This window comes from Mustela nigripes, chromosome 1, assembly GCF_022355385.1.
Source record: "Mustela nigripes isolate SB6536 chromosome 1, MUSNIG.SB6536, whole genome shotgun sequence".
Lineage (NCBI taxonomy): Eukaryota > Metazoa > Chordata > Mammalia > Carnivora > Mustelidae > Mustela > Mustela nigripes.
In genome coordinates, this window is record NC_081557.1 from 90,118,315 (window position 1) to 90,131,573 (window position 13,259).

Consider the following 13,259-nt stretch of genomic DNA (forward strand, 5'->3'; position numbering starts at 1 on the left):
TGGTTTCAGCTGGGGTCATGATCTCAGAATTGTGAGATCAAGTCCAAATTGAGCTCCCCGCTGGGCATAAGGTCTGCTTAAGATTCTCTCTCTTCCTCTCCCTCGGCCCCTCCCCGCCCTTCCTCTCTAAAAAACAAACAAAAACAACAATTAAAAAACAGTCATATAAAGGGGTTTGTGTGAACAGAAGTTGGTTGGGCTTTTGTTTTTTAAGACTTTAAGAGCAGATTTAGGTTCACAGCAAACTTGAGCAGAAAATACAGAAATTTCCCATATATACCTCCTGCCCCCACACATGCACAGCCTCCCCCATGAGCAACACGACCCACCACTCTGGTACGTTTGTTACAACCGATAAGCCCACACTAACACATCATCATCACCCAAAGCCCATCATTACAACAGGTGAACCGAAGCTTTTTTTTTTTTTTATCTCACTTATATACATACTTGGGGGTGGAATTCTTGCTTTCTATGTTAAGTGTACACTGAACTTTATAAAACTGCCGAACCGTTTTCCAAAGCAGCTCTACCATTTTGCACTCCCATCAGCAATAATATGAGAGTTTCCGCTCCTCTGTGCCCTTACCAGGGTTTTGTTTAGGTTTTTGCTACTTTAACAGGTTTGCATGTATCTCATCATGGTTTTAGCTTGCACCCACCCAAGACTCATGGTGTCAAGCATCTTATGTTTGTTACATATATATCTTCTTTGGGGAAGCAACTGTTCAAACCTTTTACACATTTTTAAAATTTGGATTATTTCTTCTCTTGTTACTGTGTTGAGAGTTTTAAGTTCTAGATACAAGTCCTTCATCAAATAAGTGATTTGCAGATATTGTCTCCAAATATCTTATGGCTTATCTTCTCATCTCCACAACTTTATTGAGGCATAATTCACATCTCATCCAATGTGCTCATTTACACTATACAGCTCAGTGTGTTTCCATGTATGACAGGGTTGTGCTGCCATCGCCACAATCTCAGAGCATTTTTGTCCCTGGTACAAGAAACCTCATAGTCTTAGTGGCAAATCCCATTTTCCCTTCCTTCCCGCAACCCTAAGCAACCACTAATCCATATAAATCAGCCTGCTTATATTTAGCAGAAAGGGAATTAGTCAATATGTGGCCCTTTGTGACTGGCTTCTTTGATTGCACATAATGCTTTCAAGGGTTTTCCATGTTGGGACATGCACAAGTACTTTGTTCAGTGGATGGGTGTTACTGGCATTTTCCTCTGAAGAGCAGAAGTGTTTAAGTTTGATGAAGTCTAATTTCTTAATTTTTTTCTTCGATGGATCATACTTGTGGTGTCGTATCTAAGAAATATTTGCGTAACCACAGGACCAAAAAATGCTCTTAGTTTTCTTCCTCAAGTTTTACAGATTAAGGCTTTATATTCATGCCTCTGATCTGTTTTTTAAAATATATTTTTATTGTGGTAAAAATATATAACATAAAATTTGCCATTTTAACCATTTTAAGTGTACAATTCAGGGACATTAACTACAGTCCCAATGTTACACATCCATCACCACTATCCATTTCCAAAATTTTTCATGACCCAAACAGAACCTCTGAACCCATTAAGTAATAACTCCCCATGTCTACCTCCTCCAGGCTCTGGTCATCTAATTTCTGTCTCTAAGAATTTATCCCTTCTTGATAGATAAATAGATAGATGTTATATATTTTATACACTTTTATATAAGATTATATATATATTATATATTATTTATATATTTTTTATATTTTATGCTACATATATGCTTATTATATATTAAATATAAATATATTTATAACTATAAAAGATATATAATACATATATTATATGTGTATGTATATTTTAGATACATATTTTGTATGTTTTAGATTTATGAATAACATATTTCAGATATATTATATATCTATATACATAGATATACAACATATATCTATATATAATATATATCTAAGAGAGGTGCCTCTCCTCCTCCATCCTCCATGCTAGAAGTTTTACAATGGATCTGCCCAGCTCTGCCTATGACTGGGTGCAGAAATGGACAGGTCTTCCTCTGTGTTTAGTGTTATGAAGCCCACACAGAAAGTGACAGTCTCTGGGACACCTGGATGGTACAGTTAGTTAAATGTCCGACTCTTGGTTTTGGCTCACGTCATGATCTCCTGGGTCATGATCCCATAAGTCATGAGAATGAGCCCCACCTTGGGCTCTGCACTCAACGGGAAGTCTGCTTGAAGAGTCTTTCCCTCTGCCCCTCCTCAACTTGGGCACATGCATGTGTTTTCTCTCTCTCTTTAAAATACATACATAAATCTTTAAAAAAAAAAAAAACCGTTGTGCTCTCTGACAACAGCTCCTTCATACTGTGAAAGTCCATCTCCATCCACCTGATACCCCATCTTCATTTTTGTTGTTCCAAGATTTAGGCAAGGAAGGGGGTACTATTCAGAAGGCCTTCTAGCACACCCCCAACAACTCACAGGAGTGAGTCCCAGCCCTTCCCAATGCACGTTGCCATCCTGGCTTCTCTGTCCCTTTCTTCCCCGTCTCTCCCCTTCCCAGTGGTGTTTTGCTTCACCTATGGGTTGGTTCCCAACCATGGGAACCAAGTTGGCAGAGGCAGCCATCACCAAGAGAGGACAGATTGGGGAGGGGAACCTTTCAAAAAAGACATGAGTGTCTTTAGTGAGCAGAGGAGGGGGGCCAAGACACATCCAGAGAGCAGATTCCAGTCATCATGTTCTGAAAGGCCAGACATAATCATGGAACCCCTGCTTGAAGCCTTCCGGGGTGTCTTAACCAAACCTCTTCTGCAAATGAGGCAGCTAGTCCTCTTTTCCCCTCCTTTAAGGCAATCCTAAGTATCCCCTCTCTTTGAGGAGACACTGTCTTGACTCCCCTGGGCAGAGGGAAATATTTCTACCACAATGGTTGTAATCCAGGCATGGCTTCCAGCTTTGAAATTTAATAGTATTGGCTGAAATCCTATCCCCTCCTTCACCCCAGGCTTTTTTTTTTTTTTTTTTTTAAGATTTTTATTTTATTTATTTGTCAGAGAAATAGAGAGAGTACAGGCAGGTAGAGTGGCAGGCAGAGGCAGAGGGAGAAGCAGGCTCCCTGTAGAGCAAGGAGCCTGATGTGGGACTCGATCCCAGGATGCTGGGATCATGACCTGAGCTGTAGGCAGCCGCTTAACCAACTGAGCCACCCAGGCGTCCCGCTCTCTGGAATTCTATAAGGAACACGCAATACTGGTTTCTCTGGCCACCTTCAATTCAGTCCTGCTTCACCTGATGTGGACAATAAACAGGTGCACTGTCCTCCCCGCCCTGCACACAAATGACCCAGATGTAACTCTCGCACTCACACATACACAGACCTTTATATAGTTAGTAGATTTGACTCAAGGTTTGTAGGAGTTATGTAAAATCCAAATGATTTAAAATTAAGTATTGGTGATACTGTTCTAAGAATTCTATCAATTCACTTTCCACCTTCCCACCTAGTACTTGGCTCTCTCCTTTGCCCTCCGCGACATCCAGTGTAGGTTGTAATTCTAATAACATCCACTTCATTGCCATTGTGTATTGTCATGCTGTGTCACAATTGCTTAGTTCTAAAGACTGTTCTCTAGAGATGGTGAGCATTTGGAAGCAACGTGAAGGCGGGCTCTGCACGGGTCTATTTCCATGTGGCGGGTAACTTTTGATATTAATTTTTTAGATCCTCCTTGCCATTTTCCCTCACCCTTTCCTCTATTCTAGTAGACTGATAATTCCTGTTCTTCCTTGCTTCTGGGAGGACGGAAACTGTGGGCTGTCCCCCAGTAGTCAGTACCCTCTTTTTCTTGTAGTATTTGAACCTTCAAGGTTTAACTGTGCACATACAGATCCAGAATAAAGACATCTGCCAGCCTCCCTTGGAATTACATGTAGCCTTATGACCCAATTAAGTGCCTGAACATGTGAGCAGAAGTGATATCTCCAGGCACCGGGATGGTCTGCCTTTGATACAGGTCACGGATCCTGGGATCAAGCCCCACATCTGGCTCCCAGCTCAGCGGGGAGCCTGCTTCTCCCCCTTCTCCCTGCTCCTGTGCTCACTCTCTCTCTTTCTCACAAATAAATAAAACCTTTAAAAAAAATGCATACTTAAAAAAAAAAAAAGGTGGTATCTCCATCTTCCATTTCTTGTCCTTAAAAGGAAGGGGGCACTCCTCTCCCCTCCCCTTTTTCCCCTTCCTGCTGGCCAGATGTAGACCTAGGGACATAATGGGGAGCTCTCTGGGATCATGAAGATAAGAACAATATCCCAAGGGGTGAGAGAGCAGAAAGTCAGAAGTGTGAATCCCCAGCCCCATGCCAGCTGTGAAGCCCATGTTCAAAGTGGTGCATGCCATAAAAATTAACTCCCAGGGCACCTGGGTGGCTCAGTGGTTTAAAGCCTCTGTCTTCAGCTCTGGTCATGATCCCAGGGTCCTGGGATTGAGCCCTGCAATGGGCTCTCTGCTCAGCAGGAAGTCTGCTCCCCCCCCACCCCGCTCTCTCTGCCTGCCTCTCTGCCTATTTGTGATCTCTGTCTGTCTAATAAATAAATAAAATCTTTTTAAGAAAATTAACTCCCATCTTGTTTAAACCACTGTATTTTGGGTTCCTTTGTTACAGCAGCCAAACTCATATCCTTACTGTGTTAGTTTGCTAAAGGTACCATTACAAAACGTTACCACGTGGTTTAAGAATAGAAATTTGTTTTCTCACAGTTTTTGTTGTTGTTGTTGTTGTTGTTGTTGTTTTTATGTAGGCTCCGTGCCCAGGGTGGAGCCCAACACGGGGCTTGAACTCCTGGCCTTGAGATCAAGAGACAGATGCTTAACTGACTGAGCCACCTAGATACCCCTATTTCCTCACAATTCTGCAGGCCGGAAGTCCGAGATAAACATCGGCAGGGTTGGTTTCTTTGAAGGCCGCCCTCTTTGCCTTGGAAAACGGCCATATTCTTTTAGTGTTTCCACATGGTCTTCTCTTTGTGCACATTACGTCTAGGTCCAACTCTCTTCTTGTGAGCAGAGCAGTCATTCCCGATTAGGACCCCCCTAAAGACTTCATTTTAACTTAATTACCTCCTTCAAGCCAGTCTGAGACATTAAAGGTTAAGATTTCCACAGACGAATTTTGAGGGGACACAATCCAAGCCCATAATACTCCTCTTTTTCTTCCTGTCTTCTGTTTATCCCTGAGTGCGTATGCTAGGTGTCCTTGGAAGCACAGAGAGAGAAAGTCTTCTGAACTAAAAAGAGGTTCCCCTGAGCCAGAGAGGCAAACGGGAAGAACTACATCCCTCTCCCCAGTAGCCCACCACACATGGCCAGGCATTGGGTTCCTGGACACAGAGCCTGAGTCCCAGGCACCCAGCAGAGCAGGACTAAGGGAGCCTCAGCAGCATGGGGAGCAGACTGACAGCTGCCAACAGGCACAGCCTCCGAGGGCCATGGCCTCCACGTGTGACCTGGGCCTTTGCATGACCTTGGCTCAGGAGGCTCCAAGATGATAAAGATGCCTTTCACCAGCCCAGAAGAATTGGAGCCAGAAAAATAAATACATCATTTCTTGCACATCTGAGTTAACTAACTAAAATCAGTGCATCTGGAAGCACCTGGGTGGCTCAGTCAGCTAAGCAACTGCTTTCAGTTCAGGTCATGACCTCAGGGTCCTGGGATCGAGTCTTGCATCAGGTTCTGTGCTCAGCAGGGAATCTGTTTCTCCCTCTGCCTCTGCCCTTCCTCCTCCTCCCCTCTCTCTCCCTCAAATAAATGAATAAAATCTTTAAAAAGAAAAAAATCAGTGCACCTGTAGTCCCTGGCACCTAGCAGAGTATCTGATACAGAAAAGCATGCTTGAGAGATCAGAAGAGAAAAGGAAAATGGGAAGGAAAGAAGATACACAGGGAAAAGCCCAGACCAGCCCCTTGGTCCATTGCTAGCTTCTCCATCTCCCCAGCACCAAGTGCTGCTTGCCTCTTCTGCACTCCATCTGGCATTCATCTTATCACGTGTCCTGCTTTCTTCTGTGTGGCTGTGCTCTGGCTTTCAAATCCCCACAGAGGATGACCAGCTGGAAGTGAAGAACCACACCTTTTCACTCCCCCCGCCACCCAGCACCCCACCACATCCCAGGTAGGCACTCAGCTGGTAGGGTTGTTTGTTTTTTTTTAAGTGAGTGGAATGGGCACCGGGTCAAGTCACTCAGAGTGGAGGCAGGTAGAATCACTTGGGAAAAGCCTCCTGCAGAAGAGAAACTAGGCTGGCTCCAGGAGGAGAGGGGAAGCATGGCTGGGAGCAGAGGGGCTGAGCAGTGCCAGCAGGAGGAGTGGCCGTGCCCCCAGCCCTCTGGAGAGCTGGCTCCCAGCTCACAGTGCCGTCCTCTTCCTGATCATGATTTATTCAACTGCAGCTGTGTCTGAAAATAGCTTAGGCAGGTGGCTTATTCTCAGAGGACGCAGCGTGTGGGCGGCCCTGGAGGGCAGCCTCGACATATAAACCCCGGCTAACCAGATCTTTTTACTTTGGTGGGCAGATGACACCTTACTTGGCCCATTGCACAGAGGACAACATGAGGCCAGAGGAATGACAGAGCTTACCCAGGGTTGCACAGGACCAAGAGTGGCTGGGGGAGAAAAGGGGAAAAGGGACTACCCTAGAGGAAAGAAAGCATTTGTCTTCTGGTCTGAGGGGGGCATATGGGTTGCAGTGGCCTAAGCTCCCCCCACCACCCCTGACCCAGCTTCCCTAGGGCATGCCCAGTGCTAGGAAAAGAGGTCCAGCCCAGCTGGAAGGAAGCAGCTGGATGGGACAGGAGAAAGTCATGCAGGAACTAAACCTCTGTTCCCTCATCATCTCTGGCACGCTCCCTGGCTCGGAAGCAAACCTAGACCAGCTGGGCCTCCATGTCCCCATCACTTAAAACAGGGCCACATCTCAGCTGTGTGTCTACGTCACATGGCAGAGAGGGCAGAGAGAAAGCGAGCTCTCCTGTCTCTTCATGGAAGAGCACTGAAATCGGAGGGCTCCACTATTATGACCTAACCTCCTAATACCATCACAACTGGAGATTAAGTTCCAACACAGAAATATTGAGGACACAAACTTCCCATGCATAGTCCTCTACCCCTTCTAGCCCCCCAAATGCATGCTCTTTTCACATGCAAAATGCATTCATTTCATCCTGGCAACCCCCAAACTCATTCATTCCAGCATCCACCCTTTGGAGGAGCCCGCGGTCTCATCTGTCGCCGCAGTCGCATGCAGGGGAGACTGGAGGCAAGCTTCCCCTAAGCGGAACTGCTCCCCAGCTCTGAGCCCATGAACCCTAGTGACATGCTTCCCAAATACAACAGTGGGGCATGCACCAGCACCAGACAGACATTCTCTTCCCAAAAAGGAGAAACAGGGAAGAAGGTAGCAGGTCTCAAGCAAGTCCAAAACCCACAGAACAAACGGCATGAGATCTGAAGACTGGAAAGCAATTGTCTTCGGCCAGATGTCCTTCCAGGGCCACAGCATTTGCGGGGGGGGGGGTCACCCCCACGGTTTAGTGAGGAGCTACTTATGCTGAGGCCCTCTGCCAAGCGGGGATCACATCCCCAGAGCTGCCCAGCCGGCTCTCTGCCTTCTTGGAAGCTAGGCAGTGGCCCTGCTGACTCTTAAGTCGCCTTCAGAATCCTTCTTCCCAGCTGACAGTGTTTCTGCTGGAACAGTCTCATCTCAGTCCCTGTACTCTGTTGAGGTGGCTAATTAAATGGCTGGTTCACAGTCACACTACTCTCCTTATCCACAGGTCAGTTGGCTACAGCCTTAGTGCTCTCTTCCAAACACACTTTCTCTCTTCTCACAGTACAGACAGAATATCTTTCAAATCTTTGTTTTGGTTTCTTTCTGCTTAACAATTTTGGAACCATCTTTCTCTCTTCTTGCACTTTACTGTAAGTGGTCAGGAAGAACCAGACAAACCTTTGTCAAGAAATCTCCTCAGCTAAATATCCAATTTCATTGCAATTTCATTGCACCCAAGTCCTACACTCTAGAAAACACTAGAACACAAATACAATTCAGCCAAGTTCTCTGCCACTTTATAACAAGGATGGCCTTTTCTCCACTGTCACATAACATGTCCCTCCTTCCTATCTGAGGCCTTAACCAGAATGGCCTTTACCATCCTATTTCTACCAACAATCTGTGCTTGATCACTTATGTATTCTCTAAAAAGATGGACATTTTCAGAGCGCCTGGGTGGCTAGTTAAGTGTCTGACTCTTGATTTGGGCTCAGTCATGGTCTCAGGATCCTTGGATCAAGCCCACAGGGGGCTCCTCGCTCAGTGCAGAGTCTGCTTAAGATTCTCTCCCTCTTCCCCACCCTCTCCCTCTTCTCCTCCCCCTCCACGCCCATGCTTGCTCTCTCTTTCTCTCAAATAAATCTTTTTTTAAAAGATTTTATTTAGGGCGCCTGGGTGGCTCAGTGGGTTAAGCCGCTGCCTTCGGCTCAGGTCATGATCTCAGGGTCCTGGGATCGAGTCCCGCATCGGGCTCTCTGCTCAGCAGGGAGCCTGCTTCCCTCTCTCTCTCTCTCTCTCTGCCTGCCTCTCCATCTACTTGTGATTTCTCTCTGTCAAATAAATAAATAAAATCTTTAAAAAAAAAAAAAAGATTTTATTTATTTCTTTGAGAGAGAGCGAGCACAGGCAAGGGGGAAGAGCAGAGGGAGAAACAGACTCCTTGCTGAGTAGGAAACCTGACACGGGGCTCGACCTCAGGATCCCCAGACAGTGACTTGAGCCAAAGGCACATACATGCTTGACTGACTAAACCGCCCAGATATTCTTCAAGTAAATAGATAAACCTAAAAAAAAAAAAAAAAAAAAAAAAAAAAAAAAAAAAAAGGATGTTTTCTCTTGGCACTCTCCTCTTTTCTTCCAGAGCTCTCTCCAGAACCTCTCCTCAGAGCCCCATGACAACAGTATGGTCCTCTTCAAGTATATGCACTTCAAAACCCTTCTAGTTGCAAAGCCACTTGCACATTTTCAGGTCTTTGTTCTAATGGCACCTACTTTTGGAAGAGCCATCTGCTCTCCTGAGCTCACCAACAAAGGCTAATCTCTTCTAGAAACAACAGAATAGATGCACCTAGAAATCTTCTTTTACCAGCTACTGGAGCATCCTGGAGCCCAAACTGACACATGAAATTAACCATCAAATACTCCATGCCATGCTGATCCTTTAAATAAAAGAACAGTCTGGGGGAGCCCGGGTGGCTCAGTGCATTAAAGCTCTGCCTTCAGCTCAGGTCATGATCCCAAGCTCCTGGGACGGAGCCCCGCATCAGGCTCTCTGCTCAGCAGGGAGCCTGCTTCCCCCTCTCTCTCTGCCTGCCTTTCTGCCTATTTGTGATCTCTGTCTGTCAAATAAATAAATAAAATCTTTAAAAAATTAAAAAAAGAAAGAAAGAACAGTCTAGCTGGGGAAAAAGAAGCACAAATCACAAGTAAGTGACTTACACTAGACTTCTAATGGCATTGCATCTGCCAGGCACATTGCTCTAGAAATGCACTGGTGAAGGGCTTTGGGGGTGCCTGGAACTGAATGCACTAAGGAAGGCTCATCATGGGCAAGACCTCTGAGCTGAGCCCAAGGAGTTGTAGGCAAAGACAGAGCAGAAAGACAAGCTCTGTGGGAGAGGGAGTGATGAAGGCACCAAGTAAGGAAGAAGGTGGCCAGCAAGAGGAGCCGTGGGTCAGGAACACAGCCTACCCTGCTGGGAGGAAGGAACAGGCTGGGAGAGGAGGCCAGAAAGGTGCCCAAGCCAGTGCATGAAGGAATTTGGATATTTACCAAGAAGCCTAGCAGGTTCCCAACATTTTTTTAACATAAGATTTTTTTTTTTTGTAACGGCCTTCATTTTTTAGAGAAGTTTTGGGTTCAGAGCAAAGTTGAGAAGACACAGATTTCCATATACTCCCTGCCCACTACTACACACTCAGAGCCTACCTTATTATCAAATTCCCACACCAGGGTAGCACATTTTTACAATGGATGAACCCATGTTGGCCCATCATTATCACCTGAAGTCCATAGCCTATGCCAGGTTTCACTCTTGTGTGCACTCTATGGGTTCTGACAGATGTACAATGACTTGTGTCCACTACTGTAATATCACACAGTAGTTTCACCGCCCTAAGCTCCTTCATGCTCTACCTACTCATCAGCCCCTGGAAACTGCCCATCTTTTTACTGTCTCCATAGTTTTGCCTTTTCAGGAATGGTACATGGTTGGGATTATGCACTATGTTGCCTTTTTAGATTGGCTTCTTTCACTTAGTAATGTGCCCGCAAGGTTCCTCCATGTCTTTTCTTGGCTAGATAATCAATTTTTTTAAACACTGAGTGATATTCCATTGTCCTCTTTTAATGTTAAAATATTCTGAAGATTCCACTAACATAAAAAACTTATCTTTAGAATCCATAGATACAAAAACTATGATGAATCCAACAAGGCTTTGTTTGTATTATTAGCTATATTGGCCTCAAGTAAATTATTCATATCTCATAGTTTTCATGCTAAATAAAGATCAAAAAGGCAGTGTTTAGGGAGTGTGTGCATGGACTCACAGATCCCAGGGATTGGTGGCATAGAGCTGGGGATGCTATAGGTATTGGATTGCTATCTAAGGATTTTGGTAGGGCACAGGACTAGTGAGATTTGCATTTTTACAAGATCATTCCAGCTAGTTGCATTGTAGGATGGACTCTAGGACTCTCCTCCTGAGACAAGTCTCCAAATACCAGAAAGTCTAGAATCCAAATTTGGGTTTCAGGATCACAGCGCTAGACACCTACTTCAGAGAAGACCAGATTCTGCAGAGGCCTCAGAATCAAGTCAAGGCCATGACAAGATCATCCTGAAGAGAAGATTCAAGGTAGAGAAGCAAGCTGGTGTCATACAGCTATATCTTCTCTCAACTCTCAGTGATATACCCTCACCAAGCCATTTAAGAACCACCCTTCCCTCTAGAATTCATTTCAGAGCATGACTTGCTCAAGAGATTGGGGTTCCAGGACAGAGAGTCCAAATTTGCTTTCAAAACTGAAGATCTAATTACCCTGTCCAGATTTAAAACACACACACACACACACACACATAAAACAAAAACAAAAAACCTGATGAGGCCTTGGAAGAAAAATAAGACCAGGAACACAATCTCTGAGATGAGAGGGTTCAAGGTACAGCAGTTACACAAAATGGCACCAACCTTACCAATGGCCATCTGATTTCTCTGGACCCAGGAGGAGGCGAGTTCAGTGTGTCTGATGTTGTCACTCTGGGCATCTCTCTCTCTCTCTTTTTGCATCTTCACCCTTCCCCTGGACTGCAAGCTAAACCTTCTGGAGACCACAGGAAGTATTCCAGGAGCCACAGACATGGAGAAACACTGCAAGAGGCACCTCACAGCCCTATCGACCTAGCCTGACTCTTGAGTTGGGCAGAGCTCAAGGACAGTGCAAACAAAATTCATGCACACTGTTTTCCAATCAGGACAGTCATCACTGATTCAGGCAAAAATCATTAGTGGGTGTTAAAACCTTCAAATGAATGTCTGATGAGTAACAAGATATACATCACCCCAAGACCTCCCCGAAGATGACTTATTAATTACAAAAAAAGAAAGAAAGAAAGAAAGAAAAACCATGACAGTTCTGCAACAGAGAAACCTGGCAGGCTCCACCTCAACCAAGTGATCAGAATTTATTTCACCGGTAACAGAGCAAACTGACATGAGCTGCCTCCTGAGATGACAGGCTGAGCTGGGCACTGTATCACTTCTTTGGTATTACTGCCCAAACTGCATATGTGACATCTGATTATGAGCAAACACCAGAAAAATGGAGTTACAGTCTACCAAGTAACAGCCTTGGACTCTTTAAAAAATAAATTGAATAATGAAAATGCAGACAGAGAGAAGGTAGCCAAGGAAAGAACTAGAAAGTTCAGTCTGTAAAGTGTTCTGTTCCGATGTAGTGTGTGCTGCCTTCTCTGCAGAGGGGTGGGGGAAAGGATATAATCCAAGACCTCTTTATGCCTAAAATTTCTCTCTGTAAGTGCTCGGTATACTCATAACGCTGGGTGTCTCTGGGGAAGGGAACTGGAGAACTGGACCGTGAGAGAGCCTGGCTTTTCACTTCAATCATGTCATCCTATTTGAATGCTTTAAATAATTTCAGCGTGTTATTTATTCAAAGGTTTTTTTAAAAAAAGATATTTATTTGAGAGAGAGAGAGTAAGAGCACAAGCAGAGGGTGGGAAGAGGCAGAGGGAAAAGCAGGCTCCCCATTGAGCAGGGAACCTCATGCAGGTCTGGATCCCAGGACCATGAGTGAACTGAAGACAGATGTTTAACCAGGCGCACCGAGCCAGCCAGAAGCCTCTCAAAGGGTTTTTTTTGTTTTTTTTTTTAAGATTTTATTTATTTATTTGACAGAGAGAAATCACAAGTAGATGGAGAGGCAGGCAGAGAGAGAGAGAGAGGGAAGCAGGCTCCCTGCTGAGCAGGGAGCCCGATGTGGGACTCGATCTCAGGACTCTGAGATCATGACCTGAGCCGAAGGCAGCGGCCTAACCCACTGAGCCACCCAGGCGCCCGGTTTTTTTTTTTTTTTTTTTAACTCAACGTAAAAAGGTAACTATCAGACAAGTAGAAAAAAACAAACATATTATGAGTATATGTTATATGATTCCATTTACATAAATTGTAAAACTATGTAAATGTCAAAATAAATAGTCAAAATAAATAAAAGGAGGACTACAACACTTACTCAAAGCTACAGTAATAAATACAGTGTGGTAGGACACCTGGGTGGCTCAGTCAGTTAAGTGTCTGCCTTTGGCTCAGGTCCCACATCAAGCTCCCTGCTCAACACTGAACCCACTTCTCCCTCTGCCTGCCACTCCCCCTGCTTGTGCACTCTCTCTCTCTCTGACAAATAAATAAAATCCTAAAAGAAAAAAAAAATACAGTGTTGTGTTAGCATAAAGACAGACATACAGGCCTATGGAATAGAACTGAGAGTCTAGAAATAAGCCTGTGGCCAATAATAAATCTGTGGCCAATTAATTTTCAACAGGGGTGCCAAGACTCGTCAATGGGGAAAAAGATTCTCTTCAACATATGGTCTGAGGCAACCAGACAGCCACAGGCAAAAAACAAGGTC